The sequence below is a fragment of the Magnolia sinica genome, chromosome 5 (genome assembly GCF_029962835.1).
Source record: "Magnolia sinica isolate HGM2019 chromosome 5, MsV1, whole genome shotgun sequence".
NCBI classification, from domain to species: domain Eukaryota; kingdom Viridiplantae; phylum Streptophyta; class Magnoliopsida; order Magnoliales; family Magnoliaceae; genus Magnolia; species Magnolia sinica.
In genome coordinates, this window is record NC_080577.1 from 57,217,021 (window position 1) to 57,237,385 (window position 20,365).

General features: G+C 39.6%; 2 non-coding genes across 2 annotated transcripts; both read left to right on the top strand.

Moving 5' to 3' along the window:
* The first annotated feature begins 4,606 nt into the window (after nt 1-4,606).
* On the top strand, nt 4,607-4,713 carry LOC131247557 (small nucleolar RNA R71). Its single transcript, XR_009171838.1, has one exon. It is a non-coding gene; the product is annotated as a small nucleolar RNA R71 (small nucleolar RNA).
* A 4,760-nt stretch (nt 4,714-9,473) lies between these two features.
* Nucleotides 9,474-9,579, top strand: LOC131247659 (small nucleolar RNA R71). The gene has a single exon (XR_009171934.1). It is a non-coding gene; the product is annotated as a small nucleolar RNA R71 (small nucleolar RNA).
* Nucleotides 9,580-20,365: the final 10,786 nt, after the last annotated feature.

A 20,365-nucleotide genomic window follows, 5' to 3' on the forward strand; every position in this document is an offset into this window, starting at 1 on the left:
TTTCCTAATTTCATAATCTTAATACATGAAAAGAACATACTCAAAGCTATTGCAGATCCATTTTAATTTAAGTCACAACAAACCATTAAAAACTGAAAGTATTTCTTAAATATCAAACTAGAATCAAAGATAGTTCAACTTAAACATGAATCAAAGAAATAGAAACATCCTATCATGCTACAAACTTCACCTCTTAGCCCTAGCTAAGAGGTTTAGCCAACCATTGACATGATTGAACCAGATTCTCTTAATAAAAGCATAAAAACAACTAAGGAAAATGAAGAAAAAACTCTTGGCGACGGCTTCTCCACTCTTTTTCTCCACTCATCAAATCCTAGATGATTATTAGGGATGCCCTAGGGACCCCTATTTATAGTTTTAAGCCTTAGACTTTCGCACCGAGTTAGAAATTTTCGGAAACCGCTTCAAATTTCCGCACTTTATGTGCTGGCTACAAACTCAGGACTGGTCGAGGACAACCCTCGACTGGTCGAGGGTCATCTTCGACTCGTCAAGGATGACCTGATTTTAGCAATTTTAGTTGTTGGAGTTCGAGTCAAGGCAGCTCGACTGGTCGAGCAGAGTCCAGGACTGGTCGAGTGTACGTAGGACTAGTTGAGCCGGAGTTAGGACTGGTCAAGGATCACGCAAATTCACTTTAAAACTCTAATTTTCTTCATTCTTGACTTGATTTTCTTCAATCTTTAGTATGTGCATTCTTCATTCTTGGTCTTGGTGATTCTTGAGCATTAAATCCATGCTTTTAACATCTTTTTTAATCCAAGCTCTTGAATTCACCTTGCACCACATACATGATTAAAATAGAACATTAAGCATTATCATGTTCATAAAACTAAGGAATAATTGGGGTCCAATATGCAATATTTGACCCTCAACATAATCTCCAACCAGCATTTTGCTACTCCCGAGCAAAGTATGTGAAAAATAAGTTTAATGCGCAATGTTCAAACCTTTATAAGAAAACAATCTTTCGTGTAATCAAGTATGAATGAGTAGACTCAAGATGAGAAATTGAGATTTTGAAAACTTAGAGTTGAATCAAATAAGCAACCAATCAAATAAGTCCTTTATCCATTAGGGTGGAGCATAGTTCGCATATCAAGTTTTTCAAGTGCTCAGTGAAAATACTATCTTTTCATAATGTTAGCCATGCTTATCACTTCTAGTTTGATTGAAAACACGAGTACTGATTCCGAACTTATCCTCTTTTCCTTCTTTTTCTAGTTTTTGATTTTATATCAACGGTCATTTGTATTCATTCCTCTTCCTTAGACATTACATCTTTTCAAAGACATTTTTCATTCTCCTAAAAGATGTTGTCATTTTTCATTATTTATGACCTCTTTGTCGATCTCCTATTTTTTAACTAGTTCTTTCTTCTTTTAAGGTGGATAAAATTCTCCAGACTCGGTTCTTAATATCTTTCAATGATTATCATACTAACAATCAAAAAATCTAGTACTATTCATAAAAAATAATTTGAATAACATAATATTTGAACTTACTCTTAATAAGTTGAATGTAAGAACCATAAGTGATAAGTCACTTAGTTGCTCCAACTCTAACATTTCAAAATTCGATTTCTATCTTATCTTCATACTCAAAACAATCTTAAATACACAACTTATCACTTTCCAAACCGATAAACATTGAAAAATTTTCAAACATTTTGCAAATTTTGCTCAAAACTGAGAAAACACTGATTATGTAACTTATTCTCCTATCCCCAACCTAAAATCTAAATTGTCCTCAATGTAAAAGAAATAAGCATGATCTATAAAAGAGACAACATAGTTGAAAGAGAAGTGATGGAAAGATAGGACCTGATGAAGAGATTTTGCGGCTTTTTCCAAAGGATCTCAGTGTGAAGGTGAGTTAGCACAAGAGTTAATCAACAAAAAACAAACTATCCTAAAATGTTGGAAGCAAACTATCCTAAGCAGCATAAAGCCGACTATCCTAAAATTGAAGAAAGCAATAAACTTAACTATACCACCATCAGACTAGGAGATCAAGGGAAAAGCTACTCAATCATGCTGCAAGGTTCCTCCTCCGGCCAATATCTTGATAAATTGCTCAGAAGGTTTCTCAACAAGATCATCCAAAAACCCTTTTTACAATAGGCTTGCATGACTTGGAGCATAATTTCCAGAGAAATTTATAGAGCTCAGAAAAAAATTGTCATTGAATCGCTTGATGTATCCAAAGTATATATGATTCACCTATGACAGAAAAAGTTTCAATGTTAGTACTCCATGGTGAATTAGAGACTAGAAGTAGATGAAATTCAAAAAAATTCTTAGTAGGTGGGGTAGTCTCAACACACTCCAAACTTTCAGTCTTCAGTTCAATTTTCAGCTTCTCCTCCTTTAATGGTAAACATTCAAGATCTGGGGGAGGAGATTCTTTAGAATAAGGGTTTTCTCGGTTAGTAACAACTATCGAGGTATTGCCTTGTCAGGTAACCACTATGTTTTATATCATAGGATTGTTTATATCCATAAAGTGTACCAGGCAATCTTCTAAAGAGTCAAAACATTCAGCTGAAAGGAGTTCATTCATCACATCGAGATCTGTGATGATATGCCCAATAACTCCTTTATCTTCTTTGAGAGTAGAAATGAGTATACTCTCTTATTTTTTCTCAAGGTGGGATGAAATCACCACTGGATATGTCTCTTCTTGACCTAAGTAAACTTGTTCAAGATCAGTGGGCAAAGGTTTTAGGTCAATCTTCGGTGTCTTAAGGCTAGACGGTAGAGGTATTACATCAGTTTGAGGCAATTCTTCAAATTATGGCCTCCACCGATTAACTTCAAGTACCGGCACAGTATTAAGTATGACCCCTGTCTCTTTAATCATGTCATCATCAAAATCATGGGAGTGGGCTAGGCACATCTTTAGAGGGTCATAAATAAGGTCAAAAGTGCTCTATCTTTCATGAAAGAGTCAATCATGTTAATGTCATGGAAATCGTCATCATCCTCTAACTGTCTGCTCGTATTGAAAAAGATGTTTAACTCCAAAGTTTATTTCCAAAAGACATACTCATGACTCCATTCTTGCAATTAATGATTGCATTTGAAGTGGCAAGGAATGAGCGACTAAGAATCTCAGGAATTTGAGTGCTCATGTTACTGATGGGTTGCGTATCCAGGACTATAAAATCTACCGGGTAGTAGAATCTGTCAACCTAGACCAACACATCCTCAATTACTCCTCTCAGTACACGAACTAAGCAATCAGCAAGTTGTAATATGGTTAGGGTGGGTTTCAATTCACACAAACCTAGCTGTTTGTAGACCGAGTAAGGAATTAGATTTACGCTCGCTCCTAAATCAAGAAGTGCATGCTTAATGCGGTAATTTCCAATTACACAAGCGATGGTTGGGCTACCGGGATCTTTGAATTTCTGTGGCACATCTTGCTTTAGGATGCACTCACTTTTTCAGTTAAAAAGATTTTCTTTTAAATATTTTTTCGTCTTTTGGTCGTACATAAGGCTTTCAAAAATTTGGCATATAAAGGTATTTGTTTAACTGCATCAAGTAGAGGAATATTGACCTTCACTTGTTTCAACACCTCTAGAATGTCCTGAGAGTTAGAGAGAGGTTTTGGTGCAACCAACCATTGGGGGAATGGTGCAATCATCTTGCTCTGAAGTTCCGGTTCTAATTCTTATGGAGCATGGCTAGGTCTATCATCATTGTCCTCTTCCGGGTCCTTAGGCTTTTCAGCCCTTACTGGAATAGATTTTTCAATTATCTTCCCACTCCTAAGAGTGGTGGTAGACTTAGCTTGCTCCATTTGATTTGAAGAGCTTGGGTCACTTATTTCATATTGCGGTTTGGGATTGGGGAGAGGTTAAGTAGGAAGCATCCCCTTTCCCCCAATCACTAATTGTGACTCTATCCTTTAAACAGATGATGCAAGCGTTCCAATTGCTGATCTGGTTTCCTAGATTTCTTATGCCGAATTCTGATTAAGTAGCTCTTGGTCTTGAATATGTTTTAGAACCGGATCTTCTTGAAGTTTCCCTTGATTTGGATTTTGATTGAAAATGCCTTGAGGGGTAGCAGTTTGTCCATTCCTCCAACTGAAGTTTGGATGATTTCTCCAACTAAGATTGTATGTATTGGAGGTAGGTCCATTGAAAGGTCTTTGGTAATTGTTCACGGCATTAGATTCCTCATTCAACACCCCTCGAAAGGCAGGTATTGTTGGGCAATTTTCAGTCGTGTGAATGTTGCAATCACAAATACTACAAACAGTTTCCTTAACCTTATCATTCTTTAGTTCCATGGCCTTGAATTTCCTTATGAGATTAGCCACTTTAGTATTGATATCTTCATACTCTTTCAGAAGGTATAATACACCCCTCTCCTTTGATTGAGTGGGCTTAGAAGTGGTGCTGGATTTTAGGTACATGTCCCATGATTATGCGTTTTCAGCAAGTCTATCCAAGTAGTCCCACACATCATCGACATTTTTATTCATGAATTCCCCATTGCACATTGTCTCAACTAATTGGCATATAGAAGATTTCAGTCCATCATAGAAAAAGTGTGTAATGCGCCACATTTCAAAACCATGTCGTGGGCATGAACTGACAAGATCCTTGAACCGCTCCCAACATTGGAAGAATGTTTCATCCTCCTTATGGGCAAAGTTCATGATTGACTTTCTAAGGGTGTTCGTTTTATGATGTGAAAAAAATTTCTTTATGAACTCCCTTATCATGTCATTTCATGTGCCAATAGATCTAGGACGTAGTGAATGCAACCACATCTTAGCTTTCTCTTTTAAAGAAAAGGGAAAGAGTTTCAGTCTGACTGTGTCCTCAGACACGTTTGGAAAATATAAAGTGGCTATGATCTCATCAAAATCTTTCAAGTACAAATATGGACTTTCATATTTAAGTACATGGAATATCGGAAGGAGTTGGATCACCCATGGCTTAATATCCATGTATCCCGTATTTTTTGGAAAAACCATGCATGAGGGTGTGCTCACCCTCACCGGTTGTCAATAATCTCACAAAGTATGGGGCGGGGGTGTTTGATGCACCTCATTCTCATCCTAGACTTCCTCAACCCTAGGTTGAGGTTGTCTTCCTGGTTGATTAAACGGTTGATTTGCAGTCATAACCTCAATTAACTCTGACGATCTCGAGTGGTGTCTAATCTTCTGATGGATAGATAACCTCTTAACCAATCCCCCTTCACTCAAAAGATGTCGAGTGTTATCACAGACCCACTGGGCATGAAACACTCTCAGCCCTCAATTTCAAATTTTAACCTAAACCTAAAAGAGAGAAAGGAAATAGAAATATAGAAATAGAAAGAGAGAGGGAATTGTGAAGAAGTTACCAAATTAGAAGTTCCTAATTAAAATCCTGCAAAATAAAACAAAACAAGTCAGTTTCTAAAATGGTCTGATTCATGCAGTAAATGTGGTCCTTGCAGAACGTCCAGCCTTCCCATCTTTCTGGACCTGCTGGGTGTCCAGCAAATGGACTATCTGGATAAAATACTCTCATCATGGTGGCCCATAACATCATAGTGGGCCCCACCAGATGAACAACATGAATACAACACATACATCATGGTGGGACTGCTGCTGGACAGCCAGTCCAGCAGCATCCTAGCCCTACTGGACGTTCCAAGGGGCTGAACGGCCTGGACATACACATACACAAAGGTGGGCTCCACCTGTAGACGTCCCACCAGAGGGTGGGCCTCGTCTAGGTGGGCCATAAAAAATGGAGAACGGCGTAGATATATTACAAACATCGTGGTGGGCTAGCTGGTCTAACAGTTAGCCCTGTTGGACGCTAGCCCAGTTGGGGCATTGGATCTGCCTCTGGGTTGGGCCCAAGACTTGCTGAACATGGAGAAATGGATGAACAGTGTGCATCTCTCTTGTGCACAGTAAGGTGAGGTCCACGTAAGTGGGCCACCCTGCCCTAAAGATCAAGCCAATATTTATATTTTCCCTTCATCCAAGCTGTTGGACGGTACCAAGGATTGGACCATCCATGCCTGTTGGGCCCACTCCAGAGGGTTCTCCATGGTTGGATAGTTTAGATACAAGACATACATCAAGATGGGGGCCACAAGAGGGGCCTACAAGCTGGAAATCCCAGCTGATATTTAGGTTTTTCCTAATCCAAATGGTCAGCAAAGTGGGCCCAAAATTTGAGCAGAAGCATGGTGTTACACGTTACAGCCCACAAAACCACTGGACGGTGTGGATATACATCACATACATCAAGTAGGGTCCACCAGGGTGGGGCGCACAATGTTCAGATCGAGCTGATAGTTGTGATTTTCCTTCATCCAACCCTACATGACCGACCAGTCATGCAGACCTAGAAACGGGCATCAATGGTGGGCCTAATTGCTGGACGGTGGGCGTCTCACTATGTGGACGGTCTGGACCTTACATGCATCATCAGATGGGCCACAATATCATGGAATAAGAGAAGGGGAGAGAGAGAGAGAGAGAGAGAGAGAGAGAGAGAGAGAGAGAGACGGTTGTGGGAGGGGCTCCGCCATTATGAGCCCCTCTAGGCGCCATGCATATACCAAGATGGGTCCCATCCATGTGTGGTCCCTTAAATCAACAATCAAAGTGGGGATGCCATCCCCACCACAAGATCAAGGATTTAGATGACCCCTTTACTTGCTAGATATCAAAGAAACATCATGATGGGGTCCATGGAGAATGGCCCCATCATGGTACATGCATGCAAGCATGGTGGGCCATTGGCCACACCTAGGGACCAAGATGGGATCCCTACCATTGATTGGTAGGTCCCACTTGCTCTCATGCAAGAAAATAGATAGATCTAGCCTAAGAATGCACCCACCTCTCCTCTTCTTGCTCCCTAGTATTCCAAAGCTCCTAAGGTGCTTATTTAATGGTGGAGATGGTGCTTTAATGGTAGGATTGGGTGGGATTTACTAAGAGGAGGGCTAGTGTGATGGGTCTTTTCTCTCCTTGCTTGGACATCCAAGGTTTCCTTGGGTTATAAATGAGGAAGATGGGAGAGAATGGGAGGGAGAGAGAGAGAGGTATAGGGAAGTCATCATGGGATGTAAGAGGTAATCATAGCATTGTAAGAAGGCATGGGCAAGCTAGTCATCATTGTTTGTAAGGCATGGGGGCTAGGGTGATGTCATCCTAGGCTAGGTAGGTTAGGATGATGTCATAGTCATGATGGCTAGTAGAGATTCTTCTCTACCTGGAATTTATGGTCCTGCGACACACAGTCTATGGCCGAGATTATGCGCTAGTCATAAGTCTCAATCTAGGTATCGTATTAGCGCGCGAGACGTGGCGTTGGAACAACGGCAACAGTGCGGTCATAGTGTTACAGGTTTCAGGTCGAGTCGACTTGGGTCTACGGGATGTAACTTAAGGTTGCTGGCAAACGGTGTCTACAAGTCACAGGTCGCTGAAATTCAATAGGGAGGATCATGGTATCCTAAGAAAAGTATGGTACTAGGACACAGGCCTTACAACTTCCTTTTAATCTCCTGAGGTGTCCAAAGTATATATGATTCACCTGCAGAAGATAATTTCTCAATATTAGTAGGCTAAGGTGAATGAAAGACCATAAACAATTAAATAACAAAAGGGTTGTTCTCCGTGGTCCCTTTAAAATCCGAGGTTGTAGGCTCCGGTTCAGAATTTATCTCCTCCACCTGTAATGGTAAGATTTTGGTGTTAGTGGAAGGAGTGACATCAACTTCCTAGCTAATATTATTGTTTGAATCCGCAAAGTGCGCTAGGATGACATCCAGAGATTCAGGAGTTTCTGTTAAAAGAGACTCATCATTTTCAAATGTATCTATCAAGTTCATCTCATGGTTCAGGTCCTCATCCTCTTGTGGCTTGTGCAAATGAAACACATTGAATTCTACCGTCATATTCCCGAAAGATATTTTCATTACTCCATTATGTCAATTTATGATGGCATTGGCAGAGGCCAGGAATGGTCGACCTAATATGATCGAAATTTAAGCACCCATATTTGAAGCCGAGTGTGTGTCCAAGATGATGAAATCTACTGAATAGTAGAATCTATCGAGTTGGACCAACACATCTTCTATCTTACCTCTCGGTATTCTAATCAAGTGATCAGCTAGTTGTAATGTTGTTTTGGTGGGTTTCAACTCACCGAGGCCTAACAGTTCATATACCAAGTATGGTAGCAGATTAACACTTGCCCCATGGTCTAAAAGTGTGTTATCAACCTTGAAGTTTCCAATCACACATGAGATCGTAGGACTTCCAAGATCCTTATATTTTGGGGGAGTGTTTCGATTGATTATGGCACTCACCTGTTCAGTAAAAAAATGCTTCTTTGTGTACGTTTAGCTTTCGCTTTACCACACACAGATCTTTCAGGAATTTGGCGTAAGATGGGAACTATTTAATTTCATCCAACAAGGGGGTGTTGATCTTGACTTGTTGAAAAACCTCTGAAATATTATGACTCTCACTTAGCCTTTTTGATGTGATGAGATGTTGGGGAAATGGGACCACGAGTTTGTATCCCTATAATGGCTCTTTGTCATATGGAGCATTACTAGATTCACCACCATCCATTGAATTTTTTGGATTCCTTAGGTTTCATAACCTTCCTTGGAATCTCTTTGTCTTTTTCGTTTCCACTTTTCAAGGTGGTGATGGTCCTAACATGTTCCAGATGCTGAGTTGAAGAGTTGAGATCACATATCTCACATTGTCTTGTTAGGTTAGGTTGCTGTTGGTCCAGAAAGATTTCAATCTCCCTAACATTCAGTTCTGTCTCAAGTCTTGCAATCGAAGTCCTAAGCTCATTCATAGCCTACAGTTGCTCGCCTAAATGCATCTAATGTGTCCTCAAGGGTTCTCCCTAGTGGAAGTCCACTAAATGACCCTTGTGGGTAATTAGTTACATTCGTAGTTGGTTTATCTCCCCAGTTAATGTTCCACTCATCGGGAGTGTGTGTCAGAATTTGGTGCATTAAGTGGTTGTTGATACATATTTGTAGTATTTACTTGAACGTGAAACACCTCTTGAAAAGTTGAGATTGTAAGACAATCTTTGATTGGGTGTACATCACTCTCACAAATTCCACATACAGTTTTGACGACTGCCTTGGGCTGAGTTGGTTCCTTCCTAGATTCCAAGTCCTTAATTTTTCATGTGAGAATGGCCAAGTCATTAGTATCATCCTCCTTCCTGATTACATGTATTCCTATCTCTCTTGGTATTTCCTTGAGAGTACTAGCTTGGTTTGATGTGTCCCATGATTGAGCGTTTTCAGCTAGCATATCAAAGTAATCTCATGCATCTTCTAGTTTCTTATCCATGAAGTCGCTATTACACATCATCTGTATGAATTGGTGCATGTTTGGACTGAGTCCTTCATAAAACAGAATTGTCTGCCAAGTTTCGTAAACATGGCGTGGGCAGGCGAGAAGTAAGTCCTTCAACCGTTCCCAACATTCAAAGAAGGTCTCATTATTTTTCTGGGAGAAGTTCATTATTTCCCGTCTAAGAGCGTTGGTTTTATGAGGTGGGAAGAACTTTTTAAGGAACTCCTGGCTCATCTTTGCCATGTACCAATGGATCTAGGCCTTAATGAAGGAATCCATATTTTAGCCTTTTCTTTTAGAGAGAATGAAAATAATTTATGGCTAATTGTATCAGAAGGAGCATCATTAAAATGTATGGTTGTAACAACCTCTTCAAATTCTTTAATATGCATATATGGATTTTCTAAATCAAGTCCATAGAACTTAGGAAGTAATTGGATTATCTCATGTTTGAAATTCACGTTTCCTGTATTGATTAGAAGAATTATGCAGGAGGGTGAACTTGTTCTCACCGGGGGGACTCGATGCATTTCATTCTCATCGCACACCATCCTAATAGGTAGTGTGTGATGCATAGGGCCTTCATCAATCTGATGTTCTTGAGCCATGCTCTCAGATGATATTTCAAAAATATTTGAGGATTTTCTAACTTGTCAATCAATTTTTCCAACAAAAGCTCTTTTTCTCAAAGATCTCAGAGTATGATTCCCTACCCACGAGGGCATGAACCACACCAAATTTTAATTCTCTTTTCTAATTCCTACAACAAGTATGGAAAGCAGCTAAATGGAGGAAGTTAAAAGAATGTTACCGGATCGGAGTTCTATGTTAGGACCCTAGAAAACAGAAAACAATGTTAGTTTCTAAAAACAAAATCCAGAAAAAGGATCCTAAAAACAAAATTCTAACATTAGAAAGTTCTAAAACCACTGGATTAGAAAATTTTAGAAAATAAGAAAAAATCTAACCTAATCCTAAAAAGAAAGAAACCTAAGTCAAATAAGAAATCTAAGAAAGAAAGGAAGAGAATTAGAAAGAGGCTACCAAATCAGAAGTTTCTATATTAACATCCTGCAAAAGAAAAAGGAAAGTGAATTAGTTTCTAAAAAAGAAATAAGGAAGCAACCTAGTTTCTAAAAATGAAAAAGGAAAGTTCCTAAAAATGGAAAATAGAAAGTTTCTAAAAAGAGAAAAAGTTAGTTTCTAAAATCAAATTAAGAAAGTTTCTATCCTATAATTAGAAAGCTAAGTTAGTTTCTAAAATAATTCAGAAAATAACCCTAACCTAAAAATAGAAAGTAGAAAACCCCTAATCTTAACCTAATTCTAAAATAGGAATGCAACCGTTAGTCCCTGGCAACGGCGCCAAAAACTTGTTCACAACCCCAAGTGTAGGGTTGCGATGTAGTAATAATCTCAGTGAGACTAAGGTTGAATCCACAGGGACTAATCTTGTGTGTACTCTGAAAGCAACTAGACGTGGAACTAGAAGAAGATGTAAATCTAAATCTAGAAATAAAGGGAGTAATTGTGATGTATGAAATTAGAAACTTAAGAAATTAAAGGTGGGAACTAGGGTTTCCAAGTATCCACTTGTAGGTTCTCAGGATGCTACCTCGCTTGATTCAAGGACACAACTGGAATCAGAGTCTTATGTTATCCAATTGATAAAAAGAAATTTGTCAGATCTTTAAACTTCTTATGGATCTAATCATCAATGGATGAGAGTTGTGAGGATTTGGAAGTGATTCCATCACCTAACCATGCCCAGGAGACACGACAAACAACAAGATTTACCAATCCCATAACCAATCATAAGAGAATTGAGAAGGTTAGGAAGGATTCCATCATCCTACAATGCCCAAGGGACGATGGTGAACAATGAGACTTGCTAACTTCACAATCTCAATTCAGGAAAAGAAGATATTCAAAGCAATTGCAGATCTATTGTAATTTCTCACAACAAACCATTAAAAACTAAAAATATTCCTTAAAATCAAAATGTAATCCAAGGGAGTTCAACAAAACATGAATTAAAATAAAGCTAACATCCCAATCACACTACAAGCTTCACCTCTTATCCCTAGCTATGAAGTTCAGCCAACCGTAGTCATGATTGGAACTAAAACCCTAGAAGAAAGCATGAAAAACTAAGGAAAAAAGAAGAAGCGCTTGCTGATGGCTCTCCACCCTTGTGCTTCACTCATCCAAACCCTAGATTAATTCGATCCTCCCCAGGGATGCCCTGGGGACTCCTATTTATAGTTGTGCAACACCTCCTTTCGCACCTCTTTGGAAAAATCTGAAAATTGTCTCAAATTTATGCACTCTGCGTAACTCTGCGTAACTTCACGTGATTCGTTCGATGACATCGAATATGCTTCGATGTCATCAAAGGTGTCTTTTATACATGCTTTTTTCCTACTTTTGAAGCTTCACCGGACTCTGCGACCTATGTCATCGAACCTTCCTTCGATGTCATCGAAGAGGCTTTCGATGTCATCGAGTATTGTTCAAGGAATCGATAATGTGTCCAAAATAGTCCAGAGAGTTATTCCAATTTCTTCAATAAATTTGATGTCATTGAAGAGACCTTCTATAAGGCCCGTATCCTAGACCGTATCGTTCTGTAGGCTTCTACAGTCCTCCAGGTCGAATTCTGGTAACCCGCGACCCGTAATTGGCCTTTGCTTGTAACCTTGAGTCGTATCCCATATTCTAGAGTGGCTCAACCTGAGACTTGTACCCGTGCGACTGCACCCTCTCCGTGGTTCCGACGCCGCATCTCACGCGCCGATAAGATACCCTAGCCAGGAGATGTGAACCCACGTTCAGTTCGAGGAAAACACCGCGCTTTGTAATCCCAAGAGAAAACATCACATCAATCACCTCACTTGTCAATGTGCACCCATCACTTAACCCATTACTCTATCCCAACCCCAAGTACAAAAGCAACCCCAAAAGTCAAACTTTCCATCACTTCACCCATCTCTCTCTCCCATCCATCACTCCATCCCATCTCCTCTCTCCCTCCCTCTTTCTTTCTTCACTCTCAAGCAACCAACGTCCAAGCCTTTCTATGGAAGAAGAGAGAAAGCCAGGTGTGAGCCACTCCCTACCACCCAATCCCACCATCCAAAGTCCATCTCAACCGTTGAAGTTATTCCCTTGGAGCTCTAGCATGCTTTGGTGGAAGAAGGAAGAGGAGATCTAAGGTGGGTGCTTTCCTAGGATTAGATTTATATGTTTTTTCTTGGATTTAATGATTTGAGGGCCCACTTATGATGGGACCCATCTTGATGTATGCATTAGATAAAGAGGGGAACATAGTATGGGGTCCCTCCCCTTCTCATGTTTATCTCTCTCTCTCTCTTGATGTGTGACCCACCAATGATGCATGTGTTTCATCCATGCTTTGAGGACCATCGTGATGTATGGTTCAGATCCACACCATCCAGACTTCTGGACAGTGGGTTGATCATGAGGTGTGCGTTATATCCAACCATCAATCCATTTGTGGCCCCCACTCGCTGCACGTGTGTAGCATCCACACCGTTCATCTAATGTGCAAACCCACATGATGTATGTGTTGTCTGCATCATCCATCTAACGATGCTGTGCAGACCACCATGATGTATGTTTTCATCCCACACTGTCCATCTGGACATGAGGTGTGGGACCACCTTCATGTATGCATCTTATCCCTGTCGTCCTCCATTGTTGGGCGCGTGGGGGCCCACCCCACACATGCGGCACACGTGTGGGTGGGACCCACCCTGATGTATTTATTCTATATCCACACCGTCCATATGTCAGGATGGTGGGACCCCTTTGACATATGTGTTTTATCAACACCGCCCATCCATTTTTTCCAAGATCATTGATATGGTGGGCCCCGGTTTGATTTGGCGGGCTTGGGCATTGCATCTTTTAAAAATAAATAATAATATAATAATAATGATAATATATATATATATATATATTATAACATATAATATTATATGGTGGGCCCTACGTGGGACCCACATTGGGACGAGTTTTGTCTAACCATCCATCTAATGGTACCCCACCATGATGTTTTATCCACTCCGTCCGTCCAGTAAGGGGACGTGGACCCCACCTTGATGTATGTGTTTCTCTAGCCATCTATCCATCTTGTAGCATGTGGACGGTAGGTCCCGTAATGATGTATGTGTTTTATCTACACCGTCCATAGGATGGTGGGCCCTACCGTGGTGTATGTATTTTATCGGCACCGTCCAGTTGGGATGGGACCCACCTAAGGTATGTCTTGTATGCACGCCGTTCATGGGCTGCAGTCCACCCTGGTATATATGTTTTATCCTTGCCATCCATCAGTTTTCGGGCCCATGGGAATGACCCATTGCGATGCATATGAGACCCATGTGTAGGGCCCACATGTTATGTATTTGAGGCCCATGTGTAGGGCCCACTTGTTGTGTATATGAGGCCCATTGAGCAGTCCATTGTGATATATGTTAAGCCCATGTCATGCGATCCATTGTAACCATTGCGATGTGTATTAGGCTCATGTCATGCGGCCCATTGTGATGTGTATTAAGCCCATGTTATGTAGCCCATTGTGATGTGTATTAATCCCATGTGATGCGGTCCATCGTGACGTGTATTAGGCCCATGTGATGTGGCCCACCGTGATACAGCCCATATGATGAGGCCCGATGTGCTATATAAGACTCATGTGATGCAGCCTACTTGATGTATGAGACCCTTGTGTAAGGCCCATTGAGATTGTATGTGGCCCTTGAGTGAGGCCCAATGCGATGAATGTGCGGACCGATGTAATGTGTGATTTCACTATAATGTATATAATGATGTTTATGTGAGCCATTGCTTGGGAGCGATGTTGGTTAAATGTCCACATTGATGGGCAATGATTTTTCGATGTCCCCTTTGTGACCTTCCCTTGGGCCCATTATGAGGCCCATTCTTGTTATGAGTAGGCTGTCCAGGCCCATCCTTGTTATAAGGAGAGTACACCATCATCTTATAACATGCTTAGTATAGCTTCATGATCCATGCCCATGCACATCATATGTATGCTTGATGTGAGGAGTGATTGATCATAGCATATGCCATTGGGCAGATTATTATGGGACTATCATCATGAGCATGCGGTACACGCAGGATTGTTACATGACTGGATAGTGTGGCTCATGCATCTTGCACTGTGTGACATGACCACCGTACTCCCTAGTGACATCAAGGCCGTAGCCTCCACAGGCATGTTGTAGATGGCTAGATGGGACACCAAAAATCTTTTTCACATGAGGTGCTATAGATATCCCTGTGTGAAAGTCCCTAAACCCTCTTGGTTCCTAAGGTTGCTCTAATGTCTAGACCAAGTGGATGTATGAGCGCATGAGGGCCGTATACCATTAGGCCACGTCTCCCACTGTGTCATGGTCGGTTGGAAGGGGGTGCGGCCTTACCTGCCTGAGAGGAGGGAACAAAGCTAGGCTGAGTTTAACCAGCTCAAGGAATGGGTCCGCTATCGACGAGCTGGGCCAGATATTGGCAAGTGGATAGTGAGGTCTCTTTCACTCAACTTGTTACGCGCGATGGGGCGGCAACCTGGTTTGGAGTGTACTAGACCCCAGTGATGATCCCAGAGATGTACAGTATGATATGTGAACTTACTGAGTAGGAGTTGTATACCCAGCATTTTACTCATTCATTCACTATCCACTCAGGCTGGTGGTGCGCAACTATTTATTCGTATACTTCGCGATGGCAAGGATTTCGGTTGGGGCGTGCAACTAACATGAGATCAAGAGTTTACCACATTGAGTCTGACTATCCAAATTTAGGTTGGGACTGGTTTGGGTAGAAGTGCCTTGTGATGGACCCTGTAGCCTACGATACTACGTAATATCATCCCGACTTCACACTCCAGCTTGGTCATTTCATTCGCATCGCATATTGTATTGCATCTTTAGCACATAGCATTTGGTTTACTGTGCTTATGTATTATAAAACCTGATTAAGGTTGACGGTAATCGTAGACTCGGTATCTGATATTTGGCTTACTATGTCTCCACATTACATAGCCGACTTACATTAATTTCTCAGTATATGACATTGGCTTATTATGTATTGTCATCGCATATTCTGGATAAGGTTGATGATATTTCTATGGACTTGTTGTATTTCCGCTTACTTTGATATTTGCGTGCTTAGCACTTATCTTGTGCACACACTTTCACCACCCTCTAAGCTTTCTATAAGCTTATACACGATATATGCGTGTAGGTGGCATTAGGTTACAGCAGTGTCGAGCATGAAGCGTGCAACGGTGTTCTGGAGCTTTGATTTTGATATATGTATTTCCCTTTCAGCACTGTATTCAACTGTTTATATTAGTGGATACGTGATGATGATGTCGCCTTTGTGATTTGGGTAAACTTGTGGTTATACTTATTATGAGTTAAATGTACATTGGAAAATCCTCCTTATAGGATCCTAGGATCAGAATCTGGCGTATTGGCGCTGGGAGCCGAGAATGGGGTACTACGGAGGTTGTCGGTACCGGATTCGGCAATCAGGAATTTTGTGAGCCTGATTTATGAGTTTGGGGCGTGACACCTTCGATTTCATCGAGGAGTGCTTCGAGTAATCGAAAGTGGTGCCCACTATGTCCACCGAGTTTTGCCAAAATTTCACAAAAAATTTGATGTCATCAAGGAGGCCTTCAATGTCATCGAGCAGAGCTTCGAGTTATCGAACAAGTTCTTGAGTCATCGAAAAATGTCTTCAATTTGTCTAGCGACCAACTCGGTTTTCCTTCATAAATTTGATGTCATCGACATGTGCTTGTTGTCATCGAATGGTAGCTTCGATGTCATCGAATGGTGATCGATGACATAGTCAATGTGAATTATGCACTTGTTCTTTCGACTTCGTTCCTTCTCCACTTGGTTTTTTGGAATCTTAGGACCTTGAAATCTTCAATCTTTGTCTCCTAAGATCCATTCTTTGCTTTGGTGATCTTCAATCATCAAATCCATGCTTTTAGCATCTTTTCCAATCTAAGCTCTTAAATTCACCTTGTAACACAAACATGAGTAAAATAGGACATTAAGCAGTATTATGTTCATAAAACCAAGATATAAATGGAGTTCAATGTGAAAAATTTGACCCTCAACACTGGCCCGAGGCAGTCTTTGACTAGCTCGAGCAGATCAGATTCAGTTCAACGGACTTTAGATCGCGTGTGATAAGATCTATCCAAAATTCGACTGGCTCGAGGGCCAGTTCGATTGGTCGAAGTGCTCTTTAACTAGTTGAATTTGGTCTTCGACTAGTCGAATTTCCCAAAATCTGAAATGGTAAAGTTGCTAGACTTGGATCCGAAATTTCTTGGGCTGGTCGAAGGACAAGCTCCGACTGTCGAACAAAAAATTCGACTAGTTGAATTTGTAACCAAAATTGGTTTTTTGCTTCAAGATTGAACTTGGACTGGCCGAGGAAGCTTAGGCTAGTTGAACCAAAAGTTAGGCTAGTTGACATCCAAGAAAAATAAGCATAAAAACTCAATTTTTAATGTTTTTGAAAGCGCCTAGTCCTAAGGTCTTTCTAAGGTTTTATACTACCTGAGTATATCAAATATTTGAACTTCTTTGACTTGAACTCAGTTATGGACTTCATCTTGATTTTTTTGCTTGATCTTATTCTTGAACATCAGTTGATCTTTAGCTTGATCTTCTCTTGAGAATGTACCAGTCTTGAGCTTAATCTTCTCTTGATCTTGAGCTTGATCTTTTCTTGATCTTGAGCTTAATCTTCTCTTGATTCTGGACTGGTCTTGAAGATCTATTGTCAAGTTATTTTGGCTATACGAATTTGACAACTAAAGTGTGCTTAATCATTCTAGCACTTACAATCTCCCCCTTTGTCAATTTTGTGACAAAACAATTATCATTACGGATATGACAATATTGAAGTCTTATAATCCGAAGAAATATTATAGTAGGAGCTTCTTGTAAGCTAAATGGTACTACTCCCCCTGTAATGTGACACATAGCATTTCAGCATTCCATAGCATTCCACACACACACACACACATATATATCATTATAACATTTTTTATAGCATTCGTGCATTCCTCCTACATTCTCACTACTATAACATTATAAATCATTATCAATCATGTGCTAACTCACCCCCTTTTTATCACAAGTTGACAAAGGAAGAATGAGATAAATATCAACTAGGCATAGATAGATTTCGAATACCAAGAAGTACGTAGAAGTAAGCATATGAAATAGCTAAAGTCAGGAAAGCATATGAAATATTTAAATTTTAAGAGGGTTAAGGAAGTGTAAAGTGAAATCATCATGTACCAACATAAGAGTAAAGTTTAAGTTACAGAACCAGTAAAATAAGTTTAAACAGAAAGATAATCAATCTTAATTTGACCCAAAGGCAGAAGGAGCAGGCATCATTGGGTCAAGTTGATTCAAACTTCAGCTGATGCAATGGGAGTACTTCGGCATGTACTTCATTGAAGACTTATGGGTTTGAACCAAAGATTCTTATGATACATGCAACACTTTAACCTTCTCCTCCAATGATTTAAGTCGCTCATCAACCTAGGAGGGTTGGTAGTCGCAATCATCTAGATCATCTTACTCTTCTAACTCATTGAAAATGTCTTCCATGGTTCTGTCTGCAGGTGGTTGTGCTTCCTCTTCTTATTCATTTGACCAAGAAGAGGTTTCAGGTTCATCTTATTCAGATTGGCATTTTTAAATGGGAGTTTGGATTCCGATGCCTTAGCCGATGGAATTTGAACGTTATAATATAATGCAAGGCAAGTCATAAGATATGCAAATGGAATCGAATCGTGCTTGGGATACAAGCAATACTGAATAATGATGTAGCAAATTAAAGATGGTTGACAGACACACATAACCGATGCAACAGAATGAAAGACTCTAACCATGAAGGGAGAAAGATCAGTCGTATTCCTGGATCGAGAATAGATGTTGGATGTGAAAATTCGATGCAAAACTCTAAGCACATTTTCAAATAGAGGCAAGTTAGGGAGTTGTACATTACCTTGGCCAATTATTTTACAGTTGCTTCCATCTCCGAAAGTGACTGAGCCGCCATTTACTTCCTTGATATTTGTGAATATCTCCTTGTCACCTGTCAAGTGTCTTGAACATCCATTATCTAAGTACCATCTTGAGTGGCTAATGGCTTTAAAAGCTGTGTGGGCAACAAGACACTTAATCTTTGGAACCCATTTCATTTTGATTCTAGGTTTAGGAGTATCTCATGATTTTCACTGTATTTGGGAGTTAGGATTTCTCCTTTTTCTATAAACTCCTGTCTTAACTGAGTTAGATTTCAGAAGCTCTTTAAGCAAGTCCACAATTTTTTCAGCTAGTGGTGGTTTATTATTTCCTTTGGTGTTTATAGTTGATGACATTACTGTTTATTTTAGAGACTTGAGAAGTTTTTCAGTTTTTGAAATCATTATGATTTACATCTCTTAAAGTCTTTCCTTTAGAGTTCGAGGATTCTCCACTTACAAAGATAGGAGCAGAATCCTTGGTTTTTAAAGAGTTATTTCTAATATAACCCAAACCAGACTTGTCACCACATCGCCTCGATGAGGCTAACAATTTTTCAAGCTTTTGGTCACCAAGGGCATATTTCCAAGTGTCCTTTAAACTCTAAAGAGAAGAAACTTCAAGTTTTAGTTTCTCATTTTCTATTTTGAGTTTTTGCAATGCAGAAGATTTAAAACTTAAATATAATTTTGTTTTCTCAAAACAATCAAAAAAATGAGATTTTTTAAAAACTGCTTTTCGAGTTCTACTTTTAGTTTAGCATAATTTTTATTTAAATTTTTAACTTGACAGCAATTTTACAACTCTCTCTGTATAGAGCATTATAGGCATCTTGAAGATTGTCTTCATTTTCAAGGTCACTTCTTAAAGTTTCATAATCAGACATATCACAACTGTTTGAAGAAGTAACTCTGGCTATTATCATAATGCTTTTAACTCATTTTCATTTTCTTAATTTAATTCATCAAATTCAGAAGTAGTTTCAGAATCAGATGATTCATCCCAAGTAGCAATCATGCCCTTTCTTTTAGATTTATCCTTTTTAGGACATTTATTAGCCAAGTGCCCATATTCATGACAGTTGAAACATTGACTCTCTTTTGTTTTAGATTTTCAAGAATTTAATTTTCCTATTCTTTTATCAGATGGTTTTTGAAAATATGTTCTTTTCTTATTTTTAAAAATTCTATCAAATTTCTTTGCTAACATTGCCATATCATCTTCATTTTCTTTAAAATTAGAATTAACATTACTTTCTTTTGAATTAGATTTAGAAGATTTAAGAGCAATGGACTTTACTTTAGGAGCTTTGAAATTCCGCTCATAAGTTTGAAGAGAACCAACTAACTTAACTTTCATAACATCTGTATCCCTTAACTCCTTTATAACAGTAACATTTGAATTGAACCTATCAAGTAGTGATCACAGTATTTTTGTGTAAACCTTTCTTTTAGGGATTCTATCTCTAAGACCCCACATGGAATTCACTATATCATTCAGTTTTGTATAGAAGTCCATAAAAGACTCATTTTCTTCCATACGAATCTCCTTGAATTTGGTTGTGAGGATTTGAATTTTTGATTTCTTGACAATAGTGGTTCCTTCATGTGTCATTTCGAGAATGTCTCATGCTTGCTTAGCTATATTGCATGAAATATTTTTTTTAAATTCATTAGGCAATAGAGCACAAGTTATTGCATTTAAGGCTTTTTTATTTGCACTGCTTTCACTTTTTAAAACTATAGTCCAAAAAGCAAATACAGTTTCTTTCATTGATATGGTTCAATCATCGGCTGCTACTTCCATCATAGGAGGGATCCACTTAGATACAATGGCTTGCCATACACTTTCAC